Source organism: Equus caballus, chromosome 18 (assembly GCF_041296265.1).
Source record: "Equus caballus isolate H_3958 breed thoroughbred chromosome 18, TB-T2T, whole genome shotgun sequence".
Lineage (NCBI taxonomy): Eukaryota > Metazoa > Chordata > Mammalia > Perissodactyla > Equidae > Equus > Equus caballus.
In genome coordinates, this window is record NC_091701.1 from 28,328,476 (window position 1) to 28,347,465 (window position 18,990).

General features: G+C 37.3%; 1 long non-coding RNA gene across 2 annotated transcripts in view; it reads left to right on the top strand.

Annotated features, from left to right (window-relative positions):
• Window positions 1-9,665: 9,665 nt before the first annotated feature.
• Window positions 9,666-18,990, top strand: part of LOC102148751 (uncharacterized) — a 57,149-nt gene continuing 47,824 nt past the window's right edge. For both annotated transcript variants that reach the window (XR_288710.3, XR_011428205.1), the window contains exons 1-2: window positions 9,666-9,808; window positions 17,927-18,008. This is a non-coding gene — a long non-coding RNA (uncharacterized lncRNA). The remainder of the gene's footprint in view (window positions 9,809-17,926; window positions 18,009-18,990) is intronic.

Below are 18,990 nucleotides of genomic sequence, written 5' to 3' on the forward strand. Positions count from 1 at the left end.
CTGGAAATTTAATTCTTTTAAAATTAAATCTCAGGTTCTGGAGGCCACAGTAAAATCCATGGGGAGGTCTTAAATCTTCAAGTTCTGCAGCTGTGTTAGTCATAAACAACAACAACAATAATGATAATACTTTCCCTTGTCTATAAGAACTGTCAAGCATAGACTTCAGTGTTTCCTGAATATAATCTGGTGAAACTAACAACCTCAAGTTTACCATGGAAGGATCCTGTCCAGAGAAAGGGTGAGTGACTTGGGTAAAGTTACAGAGCACATCACTGGTAAAGACAGAAATAACATGGAGGGACTAGTCAGTTTTTGTTGCAATAGTCTGTCATCCATCAAGGAAAGGGAGTAAGGAATAATGATCTCATCTATTAAACTGAGTGCACAAGCATTTGAAAGAAAACTCAGGAATCAAAGGGCAGCACGGCACAGCAGACATGTTTATAGGGAGAAGACTGGGGGAAATCCTGCCATTCTGCCATATGGAAATTTGGCTCAGTAGTGTGTGAGTAGGAGAAAAGTTTAGTCATGACAAGGGCCAAGGTGCATGGATGTGGTCTGAAAGTTATGAGACTCTGGAATCACATTTGTAATCGTCACCCAAACAGCCACAGGATCACCCTATGCCCTTCAGTGACGGGATTCAGAAACTAGATGTCTGGAGAATGCCTAAGGAGAAGACACATGTGGCTTGAATCGAGTGGTTGGGTAATGGTTGCTGTGATTTTCTGATTCTTTGGAGGGTAGTATGACTGCATCTCCAATTGCAGTCTGAGGACTGGTAACTTCTAATTCTGGTTATGCTCTAGACTTGCTGCATGTCATAGGGCCAATAATTTTATCTTGTTAAATTTCAGTTGCTTATTTTTTAAAATGAATAAGATGAAATATGGCCTGCTTATCAAAATTCTAGGTTTTGTTATTCGGTAAGATTGTGGAAAGGAAGTTTTAGTGTACCACTGGTGCCTAGATTTTAGGCCCATTATAATGTCCATTTCTTTTCTAAACATGAAACTTTTATGTATCTTGCAACTGTTTAAATGGATCCAATTATAATAAAATAATGGCAGCATTTATATTAAAAAGAAACCATCTATGGAATCATTGATCTTAGAATTTTGTAGTCAGATGGAAGGAAAAGTGGTTTTCTGAGCCAACTGCTTATCAAATGCTGAGATTCAATATTCCAGATCTTTGACTCATGAAATGCTGTAGCTTGAACATCTCTAATAATGGAGAGTTACGAATGGGATGTCCTTTCCTAGTGCTGATCATCTTGGGTTATTCCTTCTACTATTTCTGTTTGTCTGTAATATTCTATACCAATTGATACTAATCTTTACTCTGAGAATACAACGTCTGTTCCCTCTGCTGTTTGATAGCCTTTGGATATCTGAAGCAAGTGATCATGTTAATTCCTCGGATTTCTTTTTTTCATTCATTTTAGGGTGTATAGGAGTTTTCAGAAACTTCATCACTTCTAGATTTCCCTCAAGCTTCAGTACTACATGAGGATTCAATGTAGCTTATAAATGTCCCATGTCATATCATTAATATTTGATTATTCCCAGTAATTGAGAAGAACTGAGTTGGCATTTGGAATGTATTTTAAGTTATTTTTGTTTTAGGAAATAAACATGTTTGAGTTTGTTCTATAAATGTTTATATATAAAATGTTTGAGTTTATCCTAATTAGTTTTAAAATTTATTTGAAGCTTGCTTTACTCCAGAATTAGTCATTTAACACCATTTACAATAATATATTGACAAGATAAAAAACACGGAAATGGCAAAAGGAAATAAAATGTAGAGAAGTAAGACAGAACTGGAATAAAGTTCACTATATAAAATACATTGGTAAGGTTATTATATACTTATTTGTGGTGGGTCCAAATTTGATTTTGAACTTGCTGGCAGCCAATTCAGAGACAGAGAGAAATATGATCAGTTACGTGACTGGTAGCATCTAAAATATTTAAAAAGACAATTTGAAGAAACTCAATGATTCCTCATGCTGAGTCTTGAGAGCATTTTCTCCCGAGTTCTCATAAGGAGGCTCTGTATGATGAAATAAGAATATCTGCAACAACGTTTATATAGTGAATTCCATAACAGATTTCACAGGATTTTCCCATGATAAAAATGATAAAATTCCCAAGTACAAGTTCCTGGTACCTAGTAAGTGCTTGTTCCAGGTTGGATTGTGTTCCCCCAAAAGATGTTGAACTCTTAGTCCCTAACACTCCCACCTGTGAGTGTTACTTTATTTGGAAATAGGGTCTTTGTAGATGTAATTAGTTAAGATGAGGTCATACTGAATTAGGGTGGACCATAATCCAATATGACTGGTGTCTTTACAAAAAGAGGAGAAGAGACACAGACACAGAGTGAAGATGGCCATGTAAAGACAGAGGCAAAGACTGGAGTTGTGCTGCCACATGCCAAGGAATGCCTGGGGTTCTTAGAAGCTGGAAGCAACAAGGAAGCATCTTCTCCCAGAGGTGTCAGAGGGAGTACGGCCCTGCCCACACATTGATTTTCCCTCTAGGTTCCAGAACTGTGAGAGAATACATTTCTGTTGTTTTAAGCCACTCAATTTGTGATACATTGCTACAGCAGCCTTAGGAAACTAATACAGTGCTCAATGAAAATTTTTTAAATGTATGGGTAAATTGGACCCATTGATTGGTGGGAAAAGGTTGCTCAGATATTTAGAGACACTGCTGAGATCAACAAAGAAAAAAATGGACATAATCCTACTAGATATATTCATATCAATTTCTATTCTTACTGAAGTCAGTATCGAAGATTTACTTATTGTGAGGTTTATATTAACAACCCATGATCAGGAGATTTAGTGTGTACATTTGGTCACTTCCATGAGCCATTTTATTTCCCATGACATACAGCTCTTCTTAGAGCTTTGTGCTCTATCCAGCCTATAGCAGGAATTCAATAAATGTCTATAGGAATAAGATATATGGTAAAATTGTTATTACACGATTAATAATGAGGGTAGGGGAAGGTCCTGTCTCCAATGCCATTATTAGAAAAGGGACATAGTACACATATATTTTAATTAGCTCTGTCAGAGGCATCCTGTTATCTTCCCTTGTGAATTTTACCATGTATGGGCGTTCCTGTTTCTTTTTTATTACTCCTTTTCTCAAAACACATACCCATGACTTCAATCCCTATCATCTCCAACTATCTTCAAGAAATCAGATAAATCAATGACTCCCTAAGCATTGAGAAGAAAAGGAAATGAAAAATGAGCCAAGAGAAAAAGCAATGTTCTGATTCTGGTTGGAATACAGGCTACCAAAGTTGTTGCAAGGCCAGTTTCAGTCTCTTGAGTACTGGCCGCCTCTCCTACTCCATGCCCAGGCAGTCAAATGTTATGACAAGATAAAGCAAGCAACTAATGGGTCATATGCCTACCACAAAATAAAAAAATCACCAAACACAGATGGATATGATGCATGATGAGCTAGTTTGGGGGGAAAAAAATCCACGTTCTTTTCAATAATCTAATACATTATTGGAAATGATAAAGGTTTTGAGAATCATTGACTCCCTATGGATAATGATATCTTCAACTTAAAAAGCACAGGGGGAAAAAAAACCCCAAAAGGTGGTGGGCAACCTCTAGCGGACCCACGGAAATATGGAGTGCCTGAATGCTCACGTGTTTTCAAAAAGTTCTGTTCTATTCGTCTTTCCCAGGTTTATCCCACCGGCAGTTCCACCCCTGTCAGAAATATAATGGAGCACAGTCTCGGAGCTGCCCAACGCCTGTAACATTCACAGGTTCTCTCTCCCCCCCCAAATTTGAGCGGAGGCACTTTCCCTTTCTAAAGAGCAGCATCTGGCCTCTTCGTGCGCTCATTTGCATGCCAATACTGGATTGCTCTCCCAGCGCACAGCTATTTAATAGTGGTGCTGGTGTCCGAGCTCTGGGAACAAACCAAATGGTTTGGGTGTGCTTTTGTGTGCAGTGCGGGTCGTTGCTACAGTGTGCTTATTAAGAATAGTACACATTCATTATAACAAGATTGCTCTTTTGCTCAGGGGCCATCACAGCGCATTCTGTAAATGAATTAACAGTAGCATGCATTTGTGTATTCCGGGCCCAGAAGATGCATTTGTTTATTAAATAAATCCGCGACACAGAAAGTATAGTTGAAAAAAATCTAGAAAATAATCAGAGTGCGCATGTACAGTAGCTATTTGTTTTGTTTTGTTTTGAAACCTCAACGTCTTGGCGAGTATTCCTCCTTTGTTTCTTTTAAACAACCAGAGATTACAGGCCACACCATAGACCAACAGCCTACAAAAATTGATGTTAAAAAAAAAAAAAGGAACCAAATTTAAGCTACAGAAGTACAAAACATTTCCAGAGGTGGTATTGTAAATAACCCCATAACTTTAAAATGATTTAATATTATGATTCCTTTGTTTTTCTTTAAATTCTTTTATTTTTTCTTAAAATCGTTTGTCTCTAAACATCACTATTATTTTTTTAACTTAATTTTTAAAAAAAAATTTTGCTAAAATGTAGCTTGCATCACATATATAATTTTCCACACTGAACTTTGTTTTCTTTTGAAATACAAACTCTGCTTTGGGGCACTTCAGCTAATATCGGTCCGTTTATTTCCAACCTTTTGGCCCAGGTAGAACCAGTATAAGTATATTAATAAACATGAGTCAGTCTGTTGGATTTTATCCGGGTTAACTAATGATTTTGTAAAGCCCAATGGCAGTTCACAATTGCACTGAGAACGCAGAATATGTTTTTAGATGTGTTTATTCTCTATTTCTCTCCATGTATATTTTGTATCTTACTGTCTTTAATATGTAATCTACTATGTTGTACACTTAAAGCATAATGGAAAGAACATGGAAATATTTTAAAATATGAAATGCTAAGAGTGTAAAGCCACAGCAGGGATAGTGGGAAACCTATTAAAATGAACAGAGGAAACAAGGAAAGAAGAAACAATCATATTCCCAGATTTTGAAATTCTTATGTTATTAAGAGAATAAATGTCTTTTAAAAAGATAAATTGATTTTGTATTTGATTTCTTGAAATCTTTCTGTAAAATCCACTAAGTGAAAAGTTCACTAAGTGAAATTTGCCAAAATATTTTAAAAGGGAAAGCCTGGTAGAATGAGCAGATTAGGACTTCATAGATTTTTAGGTCAGCAAAAGATCTATGACTATTAAAAAATACCCAGCTAATTAGTACATTTGCAATATAAAAAAATGTTTTGTAAGAAACATGGCAGGACTTATAAAACATATTCCACACACAGCAAAAATACATAGCTGATTGAAGAAGGATTACACTTTTCTCCCACATGGAGTCTTAAATACTTAGCATTTTGTCCTTAAAGAAGTAATATTCAGCTCTGCTATTTATTGGGGGGTGGGAGGGGGGACAACCTACCATTGTAACAACTGATTTGATAATTATGTAAGGGAGAAGAAAATCTTTGAAACCCGATTTCTTTTCTTTCATCTCTTTCTCTGTCTCTTTTTTGGTAAAAAGCGCTATTTTCCAGAGCATTTTATTTATTCCACTGCAGCTTTTAGAGAGTCCAGCCAATCAGAAAGTCTGTAAGGGCCCAGGCCCAGACTCAGTGCTGAGCTCCAAATGCGATTCCAGTCCTGACAGGGGGATTATAGGAAACAGATGACTTACGCTTCTAATTTGTGGCCTTAAATTGCAAACAGAATTTCAGGAGTCGAGCAGAGTAATAAATGGCAATAGAAAAAGCCACACACAGCCAAATCAGTATGTGGTGGTTGTAGGTTAAACTAAATGGGAAGAGACAGGTTATGATGGTTCAGTGTATTACAGAGAAGAAAGTCTTAAATTACCAGTGCTGAGAGGTATTGCTCCACGGCAGACAGCATTGCATTGTGCAGCCTACAGATATCCCAAGCAGAACAATAAAAACGCAGGTTTAACATAGAACCTGTTGCTGGAGGAATCATTTTTTTTTCCCCTCTTTTAGAAATGGAAGCTGTGTTTTATGTTTGTTTTGACCTCTGCTGTACGCTTGGCCCCTTAACATCTGTTTTCTACCGTTGCTGTTTTTCACACCAAATTAAATGTCGAGGAGTCAGATAAAATAAGTTCAAAATATGTCCAAATTATTTTTGTTGACTTCCAACAAATGTCTCAGTAACTCTTTTCACACGGAACGATACCATTTAAATGCCAACGTAGAAAATTATTTTCCTTTCAACATTTTAAGAGCCAAAGAAAGGAATTTCGAGGTGTACTTAAACTCGGGAAATATTGCATTGGCATTTTTGCTAACTTGTATGACTGTTGCAGACTTGCTGTAAGGCTATTTTGTCATATAAAGTTATATGCATTTGTTTGATAAAAATTCCAGGAAAATTGTTTAACAGCAGCATATAAAAGAGCCATTATTCAGAGCTGCTCAACACCACAAACATCAGAACAAACAAAAGAGATCCAAAGTGTATCATGTGGAGACCAATATGTATTTGTTTTCCTTCATAATCTCTAGATGTGTGTATTTTTGTGTGCGTGTGTGTAGGACTAAAAGTTACGGAGACAATTATACAAATTTTCACTGTCATCAGAAGTCTGGCTGTCATAAGTCTGTAGTATGAAAATAAAAAAACGGCATCACGTTTTCAACTTCTAATTCAATAAATATTTTAATAAGAGAAAACTATTTTTCTTTGAAAAGAATACCATCTTCTTTTAAGATCCGATATATCTGTATATTGGAATTTGACAACTAATTCATGATAAAGATTGATTCAAAAATAATTACCCCATCCTATATTATTTATTGCCAATATATCAAAATAATGCGTTCCTAGTGCATGACATTAACAGGGCTTGCTTTAATCCACAATGCTGTGCTTGAAGTGGGGCCAACTCGAGTCCATAGTTTTTCTTCCACTTTCCTTATGAACAGGAAATCTACCACACTACAATTCAGATTGCCTAACTACTGTATTAACTTTAAACTTGAACCTTTTGTTTCATATGCTGAAGAAACGCTGTTATCTGATGGGTAACCTGGGGAAAATTAAACTCTTTGCATTGTACTATTAAGCAAGTCTGTTGATAATCATTGAAGATGACTGACTAAATAGATTTTGATTAATCACTTGCAAAAATTATGCTTGTTAGAACCACTTTATATTCTGTGCCATGGTAATATCAATGCAGGTTCTAGCAATTTCTTTGTAGATGGTGTCGGGTTTCTTTTTGTTTTTAAATCACCTGGCAAAAAGAGAAAACAAACCTTAGTTGAAAGCTTTTGTCTCTAACAGAAAACTCTTTTCATGCCTGTCTTTTTTTTTTTTTAAAGAAATGCTCAATTATTATTTGTGTCATAGTGGGAAGGCTGGGTCTCTATAGGGCCTGAACCTTTTCAAACAGGAGATAGCTCTTGTTTTTGTACCCCATCAACAATGATCACCTAATTAAAGCTGATATCTCTGGCTGAAGCAAAATGATTTGTAATAGTTCTTTGGAGTTTACTTAATTAGTTTCGATGTCTTTTGTGAGGTAAATGTGGTGATATTTTATAAAATGGAGCTGAAAAAAGAGGAGGGAAAATGCAGCCTTGCAAGGGGTGAGGGAGAGGGGAGGCCAGAGGGAGGGCAGACCAGGATGACCAAAGCCCGAAAGCAAGGTGGAGTTCCAACGCCAGGGCTGGCGGACCAGAGCCATTCATTAGTTGAGATCATCAAGCAGATCTGACCTGGAAAAAGGCTTCCTGTCAAATGTAGGCCTGGGCATCTGTCAGGGCCTCAGATCCTACACCTTGATCAGCCCAAGACACTGACACCATTTTCTTTAACAAACACCAACAGCCTTTTTTCTCCTTCATTTTAACATCTCTCAGGGGTTGGATTCCCTTTCTTCTCCCGCTCTGTAGAGAGTAAAGGGAGCTTGTTAACTTGCTTAGATATTTTGATTGTGGATGCTCTTTGGCCACTTGCCTGTGGTAACAGTGTCAAAGCATAACTTGGTATAATTGCTATATTTGCAGTCAGAAAAGGGTTCTGTCTTTATGTTCTATCTGCTGAATAAAAAAGAAGTGTCATTTTGGAAAATCCTGTAAATTATCCTCAAAGTTCATGCCAAACACAATGTGTGACATACCTGGTATGTCATGTGTTCATTGCCGAGGTACAGAAGAGTAAAATAATGGGATTTTTAACTACGTCAGTAAAAAGCTGGTAAATTCCTGTGTTTCTTAAGCCAAGATTGGAGAAGAATAAAATAAAATTAAACTTAAAAATGAAAGTGGCAGACCTGGGCTCTTTGCAATTTAAAAAGAAACTGGAAAGCATTAAGATTTTTAATCATCCGTTGTGTCACAAATAAATACAGTATGGATTAAAAATGACAATTTTTGGTGGACTTTCATTTAATAGAGATGTGCATAATTTACAGACATTAGCAACACCCATTCTGGAAGTGGCAATTAAGATGGTAATAGAACTTTATCTTATTGATAGGTAATAATAGACGGCAATCTAAAACCTCATTTATTATAAATGCACTTTTAAAGTATTAGAGTTATATTCACTCTGTATTTTGTATGTTTTCAAAGAGACGTTACAGTAGGAAAAACTGTGAAATGGGATTTGTGGGTTTTTTTCCCTTAGTACATAACAATGTGAAATTTGGTGCACATTCTGCCTCTCAGCAGCCTGGGGTTCGCAGGTTCGGATCCTGGGTGGAGACATGGCACTGCTTGGCACGCCGTGCTGTGGCAGGCATCCCACGTATAAAGTAGAGGAAGATGGTCATGGATGTTAGCTCAGGGGCAGTCTTCCTCAGCAAAAAGAGAAGGACTGGCAGTAGTTAGCTCAGGGCTAATCTTCCTCAAAAAAAAAAAATAAATAAATAAAAAAGAAAGAAAGAAATTTGAGGCAAATGGTGATGAATGACAGAAAACGATGGATATCCCTTTGGCCTTTTCCATGCAAGATACACGTGTGCCCATCTTCAAGGATGATCCTTACAGAACGTGTGCCAGCTGAATATTACGTAACACTGTTAGGTACACGGCTGCCAATGCTGGCATTGCTTAGCCTGAGAAAAATGATCCTTCTAGTTAAGTAGACCCTCCCTGTGTCTCATAAACCACACAAAACTGTGTGCTGCTGGCAGGTAATGGCTTGCAATTAGAGTGGCAGGCAGGTAATGACTTGAAATCACATGCCAATTGTTTCTGAGTGTTCCCCTCCGTTTCAAAACTCTGGATGAGTGGGAAAGTCATGGGGGGCTGTAAGAATGCAAACAGAGGAAACGGGAGGGACACAACCAGGGAATCTCTTTCTGAATAGAATCTTTCCCCATTTGTTTCTTATTTTACCCCCAGGTCCTCCCTGAGCGACTCCAAAGAGGCGCTGAGAATTGGCAGGTTACTTTACCTGCCTGCTGCTCCTACTGGGCGGGATGGTGCCTATTGAGAAATTCTTTGCTGTTTTGGAATCAAACCAACCTTCTTAGTTTCAGCCTCTACACGAGAAAATTGGAATTGAGAGAGTAATGGCAGCTCAGCTTGTTTGAAAAGAAGCATGAATTACTCAAAGCCAGGTTTTACTTCCCTGTTACAACTTCTTTCTCTTTCATGAGCTTTCCCCAGCTTCATGGAGAAGAAGCATGGTGTTGAAGCAAGAAAAGCTGGGCAAGGAGCCTGTGCAAAATCAAGGCTGTACCACTTCTCAAAGGAACCCATAAATGATTTAGGCCACTGTTCACGAATGAAAATGCCTGTGGGGTCCATGTGAGTAACGTAATTGAACATACTATTGAGAGGAGGGTGGGAAGGGAGGAAGTGGTGGCCAGCTGGACAAGTTTGTGGCCTCCCTATGCTTGGGCAATGTCCATTCCGCTCAAGCCAATTGCTAGAATATGGGTACAGGGTGGCCAGATTTCCAAAATTCATCAGAGGAGCCAGAAATCTGAAATTTTATGGAAAAAGATCCCATTTTTAAAGCATTGAAACTAATTTTAAAAAATTAAAATCTTTGTGTGAGTGGAGCAAAACCAGTGGCCTGATTTCAGATCACAGGCTGTAAGTTGATGATCTCTGTTTTAAATTACATTTTTCTACTTGGTACCTTTTCTCTTTGCAATCTCGTTAGACTAGTAAAGAAGAATAAACAAAGGTGGACTTACACGTGCAAGTGTTACTTGGCTTTAAAAGTTCTCTTGTGATTGTTATGTCCAAACACTTGGAAAAGGACGTTTTAGGAAATTGCCCCACACAATGTCTGCCTGGTTTTGAGCTTTTCCTAAATGCAGAGGGCTTCCTTGGGTCAATCCTGTGGGGCTCTTTCAAGCTTAGTTTTAGAGAAGAACCTCTTTGAGCTCTGAAGACTGGTTCTAATGAGTCATTATTAAGGGGAATTGACTGACTTCTCTCAGGCCAGCAGTCTCGTAGCCTCCAAAGAACACATTTTAGGAGCTGGAAAGGCCTGGATTTCATTTGATCTGGGCTCTGCCTACTTCTATTATTGTGACCTTGGGCAAACCACTCCATCCAACTAAGCTTCCAGGTCCTCACAGTAAAATAAGAGTGAAGTACTTATCTTGTAGAACTGTGGTCAGGATTAGAGAAAAATGATTAAATTATTCCTTTCATTAATCTTTCATGTAACACAGATGAATAGATTGTGGTCGTAGAACGCAATAGCCAGATACATACTTTGCACTGGTTAAGCTTCAAATCATAAATACACTTTATATTTATTTGAGTTCAAACTCTTCTATGCTTTTCTAGAATATTTAAAGAAAATTAAGAAACTTTCTTGAGAAAATTTTCAGTTAAACAGTATCAAATAAAATCATGTTCCAACATGTAGAACACTAATGCAATTACATGTCTAGCGCAAAAAAGGTTCAGCAGTTAGAGTAAAATAAATTTATCTTTTCAATGTAAAATCTGAAGAGAGAACTTGCTTTCATTCTGGAACTTGGTCTACTGGGCAAAATGATGAGAGTTATTTTTTCAAAAGGTAGATTGTTGTTCTTTTACATACAAGTAAGAAATTATCTAGCAAATCAAGGTTAACAGAGATTAGTCATACATAGAATTTGTTAGGTTTGTGTGAGAGTGATAGCAACGTGTGGCTGGTCACTCTGAATGTGCCAAGGACTAGAAGAAAAAGAACTTGCTTAGGTGTTTTGTAGTCAGGGAACCAGATTTCGGAGGTGGTCTCAACACAATCTTAAAAACCATCATGTCTACATGTTCGATTTTCTTTCTATCCCTTACTCTATTTTTAGAAGAGAGGTTTCTAGCTATCTTACGTCAAACTGAAAAATTACTTGCTTATATGTTAGGTGGGGTTTCTTGAGCGAGGGTACTAAAGCACTAAAGTACTAAGTACTAAAAACTTTATCCTCAACTGAAAAACAAAATTGGATCTATATGAGGGCAAAGGTGCAATTGGCATTATTTGCCCTTTTTCCAAATGTTTTTTTAAAATATAGTTGACTAAGCAGTTTGTGGACGCCTATCCTTTTTCTGCCTGGCATCAATTTTGTGTATAGATTCTCTTTAAGAGAAAGATATCAAAATCAGTCTCACATTCAGCTACTAGCTTCCAGTTTTTAGATTTTGGTTGTTCAGTTGCATAGTAATTAAGATAAACTTCCAGTCCTAAAGTTTTTTGAAGTTTCTTTCCTCACGGTAAAAAAAAAAAAAATCAGCTAAATTGTTTAAAGATCCAGTTTAATTTAGAAAGGGCAAAACAAAATCATAGGCATAGAGAGCTATAAATATTACCCAAATGTATAAGTTGAATTACGTGGGTTATCTAAAGACAAGAGAAATTGTGTTTTTTAATGCACTATTATTTTTTTCTGAAATATCTGACTATAACTGAAAGGATTTAATACTCTACTATGCTTTTCACATAGTCTGATTCTGTAGATCCCGAGATGTTACTTGTCTTCCTCCTCTGTTTGCTTTTATGTGTGTTCATCTCAATATTAATAGGAATATTAAATGATAGACTTAGTTTTCCGTAAAATAGAACTCTAATAGAACTTAGAGAAATCCAAATACAATTATGAACAATTATGTATAAAATTGCAATACTTAGGTAGTTTATCAGCATATCAGGTAGTTGTCACCGTTTTAAGGGGAAAGAAATCACCTTAAGGTCAGATTAATTATTTTGTTAAATAACTAATATTTTCTATTCTAATTTGTGAAAACTTAAAAACTAGAAGAATTGATAGCATGCTTTAAAAAAAATTAAATCATTTACCCCCAGATTTTTATAAGTCCTTATAAGAGTTTATGCATTTTCTCGAATTTCATTATTTTCTTTTAAAAAGCCAGCTTCGGTGGGGGTGGGGTGGGAGAGAGGGCAGAGGGAGAAGGGAGCTCAAGAGGTATATACATAAATTGTCTTAATTTCTGAGAAATGTGGGTCTGACAATCACTTAAGACAATATAGTTGGTATGGCTGTCAGGACGAACTCTTTTCAAAAGAATATTTTTATAGAATATCATTGTGACACTTTGCTCAGATGGATGTCTTTAGCAGTATTTGATTAATGTAACGTAATAAAAGAGATGCTCACCAAAGTGTCCGTACATGTCTTGTTAAGTATGTTTGATTCATTATATGTGGTTCTCAGTTCTTTCCTCTTTCCGCAGTTCATTTTTTATCATTTCAATAATATATCTATAAATATGAAAAAGTTGGCACTTTCAAAGTCTTTGACATATATGGCTATTAATTCATAACTCTAAAAAATTGTATCTTTCAACCTGTCATTTTAAAGCTTGTAGAGTTTATTATAGTAAGTAACCTGTGTGAGAAATTATATTTTGAACTTTAGCGAGAAGATAAATAAGCTCTTGAACCTAAAAGTTAAAGAAAAGATACCTAGACATAGTTCTAAGACAGAATTACATGAAAAGATCAGCTGTTAAAGATTATAATTTTAACTCCCTGAAGATATCATTGAGGTTTATATTGATTACTAATTTCCAACTTATTTTGTTTTCCAACTGCAGATATCAAATATTGAGCAAGCTTGTAATTAACAAAGCTATCCAAATTCAGTTTCAGGATGATCCTGTTGCAATGGGTTAATGGGTTAAACTTCACGATTTATATATCAATGACGTAGATGGTTTTAAGCCAAGATATTCTGAAGGACAAATAATAACAGTACTTATTTATGTACATATTCTAGGTGTTATTATTTTAACAAGAGTAAGCCCTATAAGGTCGATATAATTTTACTGTCATTTTACTGATGAGGAAACTGAGGCAGAGGTAACATGTCCAAGATCACACACATGCTAAGGGGCAGAGCTGGGCTGGGTTTGGAACTCAGCAGTCTGGCTTCAGAGTTTTTGACCTCCTCTAGGAAAAGTTCAACTCGAAACATTTTCTTGATGCCTTTAGTCCTGTTTCATATCCTTTACTGGATAAGCAACAGCTTGGCCCCCTGACTCCCCATGTTCCTTTCCTTAGTTCGATTAAGAAAATAATGGCCAAACATAAGGACAGCAAGTCTAAAGTGTTCCACGTAATGAGCTCTGACTCACGGATGATTTGGGAATTTTGGGTGCCAGGCAAGCACATCATGAGTGAATAAGCCTGTGGCAGGGGCTGAGGGTGAGGCCTGAGGACATGGTTTATGTTGGAGCCTCACCGTGTTCTGGGTGACTCATGTACACTAAACAGCAGAGTCATGAACCATTTACCCACACCCAATATCAGGTTCACGCCGAGGCTGTTCTCCCACAGCCATGTTACAGCTCTCTCTAAAGAGCCCAGAACTCATTTGGCCTTTTCCCAGGAGGATCTTGAAGGAAAATTAGAGAGCAGATGGCTTTGAGGTCCTGATGGTCCTTTCCTGGGAGGACTGTTCTTCCTCTGTGCTCTGAAAGACACACAGATGGTACTTTCCTCTCTCTTGCGCTGTGTGGAAGGAATGGGTTTGGGGTCAGTTAGTTGGATGCCTAGCTCTCAGCAATGCCCTCGCCACCTCTGAGATCTTGGGCAATTCACTTGTCATTCTTGGGTATGGCTTTCTTGGAAAACTATAAAACTTATAGAATGAAATGGAAGAATTTTAATGCATTGAAAGGAAATTAACACAGAAGAAATTTTAACATTATTTTCAGCAGTCACTTAGCCAATTGCTTCAGCTCAGGAATGACCAATGCCAGAGCACTAATTAAGGATGTTAATTTTATTCAGTTTTGAGTCTGTTTAGTGTTAAGGGAGAGAAAGAGAGGGTTTAAAATGTGCACTATTAATTTTTTTTTACACAAGGCTTTTTGAAACTATAAATAAAGTTAAGGAACCTATGCAAGGACTAAAAGAGGATCAAAAGAAAAGAAGCATTCAACACTGTAGGCTGAAACACACATGGCATCTTCCAGACAGGGAGGAACCTTTTCCATCTTGCACTGCTCACAGAGCCATCCATTGTGGCTCAGCATCCTTCAAGCCTCTGAGCTCTTCTACCCTAGAAGGAACCTGACGCTGCTTATTATCAATGCTATCACAATAGCTGGCAAGAGGAGGGGGCCTTAAAAGGCTCAACTACGTTGGTTAGGACTATAGGTTTTGGGAACACATTGGCTAAAATAAATCATAAAATCATAGTTCTGAGTGAGCCTCTGTTCTGAGAGGTAGAGAATTGGAGAGGAAAGCTGTGTTTGTCATTTTAGAGTGCCCAAGTCTGGCACTTCCCTTCAGTATGTATTTTGGGCAAGTCTCCTCACTTTTCGGAGACTAACTTACCACCCCTGGGTGTTGGGGGGGCTGGACTCACAGAAAGCTAAGGCCCCATTTGAGTTTGCATGCCACTGACTCTGGACTTTTCTATATAAACACTAAGTAAACTTACAGTAACTATGGAGAAAGACTGTGTCCTTGCTGATAATTGTAAATGTCCATGATGTCAAAATGCAGGATGGTAAAAAGTGAAGTTGAAAAATGAGGAAGAGGTGTGACAGGGTGTAATCTAAATAGTTTTGAAGGGTGTGCACTTTTTAGGCTGCCTAAAGTCAAGACTGAAAAATATGTATCTTCTCCTGGCATATTTCAGAGTTGGCCAAACTACATTTTAGTTAAGAACTACATTGTCCAGAAAGAGAGAGGATAATAATTAAAGCACAGATAGCCCTGTGGCTCAGATAATCCCTTTTTCTGATGGATAAAATCCTTGGATGGTTGTTTTTTAATTGAGTCTTTAAAACAGAACGCTAGACTTGACAAAAGACCAAGAACCCTCGCAGAAGGAGGCAGAGAGGAGCAAGGGAAAGAGAAAAGATTTAAAGATTTATTATTATGATATTACATATATTATATTAATAAATTACACGAAATTTAGCATTGAAATTTATATGTTTCAAACATATAAAAAATATAATGACAAGTATAATGAATCTTCATATTCCCATTAAGATTCAACAATCAATTCTTGGCCAATCTTGTTTCATCTGTATCTTCACTTAATCTTGTTCTAATAAGAGTATTTTGAGTTAAATCCCTCACATAATCTGTAAATATTTCTAAAAGTTAAGGACTCTTTTTATTTTAAAAGGCTATTGCAATATTATTAACACGTAAAAATTTAACAAAAACTCCTTAATATTATTCAGTTGAAGTCAGGGATCGTATTTCTCCGATTGTCTCACGTATATATTTTTACAATTTGTTTGAATCTGGATCCTAATAAGGTCCATAGATAACTATTGGTGATATGAAGTCTCTTTTAATCTACAGGTGTCTTCTATCTTTCTTTCTTTTTTTTTTCTCCTTAACATCTATTTGGTCAGGAAACTGGGTCATTTTTCCTGTGCATTTTCTGATTTTAATGATTAAATTTCTGTGTTATCTTTTGACTTGTTCGTCCGTCAGTCTCTTCTGTTTCCTGTGAACTGGTAAGGGCATGATTAGATTCAGGGTTTTTTTTTTTGGCAATTCTACTTCGTAGATGTGTAGTGTATTTCTATTAGGAGGCAGATAATGTCTCCTTGCCTCCCTTTTTGTCATATTAGTAGACATTATTGATTATTCATTATAGGTTGTAATATACTAATTCATTATAGGATGCAATGTATTAATTCTATTAATATAATTCCTTTTTAACCTGGTAGCTGAAAAATTTCTTTTAAGAGAAGTCTCCTTTATTTTATTACGAATTATATGTTCAGTATTATTTGCATACGGAACTCAGGATAAATACTGGATTTAACCCTTATTTATTTACTAGTTTCAGCTTATTTTCTGGCATTCTTCAAAGAGGACTAATGACAGCTGTGTTTGTTTAAACTGTATTATTTTGAATTCATGGATTTAAAAATATTTGGATGGTGAGCTTTTAAGTCAGATGGATGTAGGTTTGAATCCTGACTTTCTGAACACTGGAAGGAATCTTTCCTCCTTTCCCCCATGATTAGTTCCCCGCCACTTTTAGCTCTCTTCTGTAGTAAGACTTTCTCTAACTTTCTTGGCCAGGTTAAAACCTCCCAAACGCACAATTTCACACTCATTTGTGTGGATGTTTTCGTACCTGACTTCTTTGCTGGGCTACAAATTGAGAGTGCCTATAAATATTTGTTTATCGAATGCTGAAAAACTTGAGCAAATTAATCTCTGTGAGCTTCAGTTTTCTCATCTATAAAATAGGGGTAATAATACTGATGCTATGATGTTATTGTGAAGATTAAATGAGACAATGCAAGGTGCATTGTCTGTGCCTGATGCAAGGCACCTGTAGGCTTTCTCAGGTGGTAGCCAGTTTTATTACTATTTCTTATCTAATGACCTCGGACACTTCACTCCTGTTGTGAATTACTTTGCTGATATCTGTCTGAAAGTATTGCCTGAGAAACAATTATGAAAAAATAATTGTCTGCTTCTGTTTATGAAATGCTAAGTCAGATGACAAATTAACAGCATTTACAGAATTCTAAAATGTCCTGAAAGGGGGAAGAGAAAGAAATAGCATTCAAGTCTCCTGCCTCTAACGTGCTGCGGGGAGACAAGGTAATAATTGAGAATGATATCAAAATAGCCGTAAAGAATTATGTGAATGAATTAAATCTGAGAAGATGGATGGAGTAGTTTAAGTCAGGGAAAGGTCTCCAGGTACATTGGATGCTAAAGGAGAGGAAGAACATACTTTGGAGGAGTCTGTGTGAGTGGAAGAGAAATTCTGCAGTTAGGACTGGTCTCATTCTCAAAAAAAGGGAAGTTGCTGCTTTAGGAAGCCTGAATAAATGTCCTCACAATACTCGCTTGACTAAAAATATCTCTTCCATTTGTTTGAGATCATTCAAATCAGTCTATCCTTATGCAAATGCTAGAACTTTAGATTTTCCCCTCTCACACCACACTTTGTCCTATCTTCATGATTTTTCTCAGGCTCGTCCTTCCTCTGGAATGCCCTTCTTGCTTTTCTTTACTTACCATTTTTATACCATGTCAGGAGTCACTTCTTTAGAATGTCTGTCATAGACCCTTACCCCAAACCACCAGGTAGGTAGGGATTTGTGTTTGAGCAAACTCAATATGCTAACAGTGTGGAGGCTGGGAGACCAATTAGAAGTATCCAGGGAATGGTGATGGCATTGTCCAGGTGCCCGACGATGAGGGCCTGAACTGAAGCCGTGCGTTTGGAGAAAAGGGGACAATGAGAAACAGATTTAGTAGGTAGAACTGAAAGTGCTTGCGTACAGCGTCTTGTTTGAGTTGGCTCCTAAGCATTCAGTACATGAGTAAATCAAAATGTTAGCCCGTTAGTGCAGTCCAGAGCTTGCGATTCCTGTATTATTTGGTGTTTAGAATTACCCCTACTTCTATTCTCTTTCATAAAGCTATGTGACCTTGACTTTTCCCCTGTGTTTTCCCAGGACGTACTGTACATATTCCCATCACTCCATTTACCGCCCTGCTTGTATCTGCTGACTTCACTGAACTATGAGCACCTAGATGGTAAGAATTCTCTTATCCATCTTCACAACCTCAGCAGTGTGCCCAGCACATATTTAGTGTTTAAGAAATAACAAATGGGTGATTGAAGTCTTATTGGGCGACTTGTACGTTTACATTTGGATAAGATATTTAGTTACCTGGAAGGAAAGATCAGGAATGAGTTAACACACGAACCTACTTTATTTATCTGATTGACCTCTTTTCAGGAGCAGGAACAGAGTGGTGGCGAGCTGGCACAGCACAGCAGGTTGATTTTGGGTGGGTAGGTAGGCAGCACAGGCTAACTTTCAATCCTGGCAGAGATGCAGGGAAAGAGCAAAGGAAAACTGCCTCGTTTGTATTTTTCTGGTAGCATGGCCGTTGTGTGAGAGAGAGGTGGGAGAAAGTAAGAAGTGTCTAGGGAGTATTGATCGGTCTTATAGTCTTTTCTTGACTAGATTGTAGAAATTGAGCAGAGGCAAACCGTACAGAGGTTAGATGGGGGTGGGCAATTGTTGGAGACTGGGTTCTATGTAGAAATGTCCATCATAGAAATTCATAATAGTCTTCCCAGGAAAAAACCATCTATATTCGCAGGGTTTTGTATATTTGCACAGAGAACTTGCTCCTCTATCTAGGTTCTTAAAACACTCAGTTATCTGCCTAAGAGAGGTGCTTTTGACATAAACAACTATCTACCTGGTGTCAGAATTTCTCAACAGATAAGACACACTTGTGCTCAGGAAGGAACTTCTGCAGTCAAAGAGCACACTAAACTTTTACTGTGAATATGAGAAGAAAGGCATGCATCAGAATGACAGGAGCACCCGCTCTGGTGTAGCTGAACCTGACATGAGGGAGGGGCTGTCGTTTTTATCAGGCATGCTGAAGGCAGCCGCTCTTGCAACATGGACTGTCTTAGATTTTACTGCTTTCTGAAATTTTTAGTACCATGGTAGAGATTAAATGAAATCCAGGATTATTGCAGACAGTGTTAGAAATG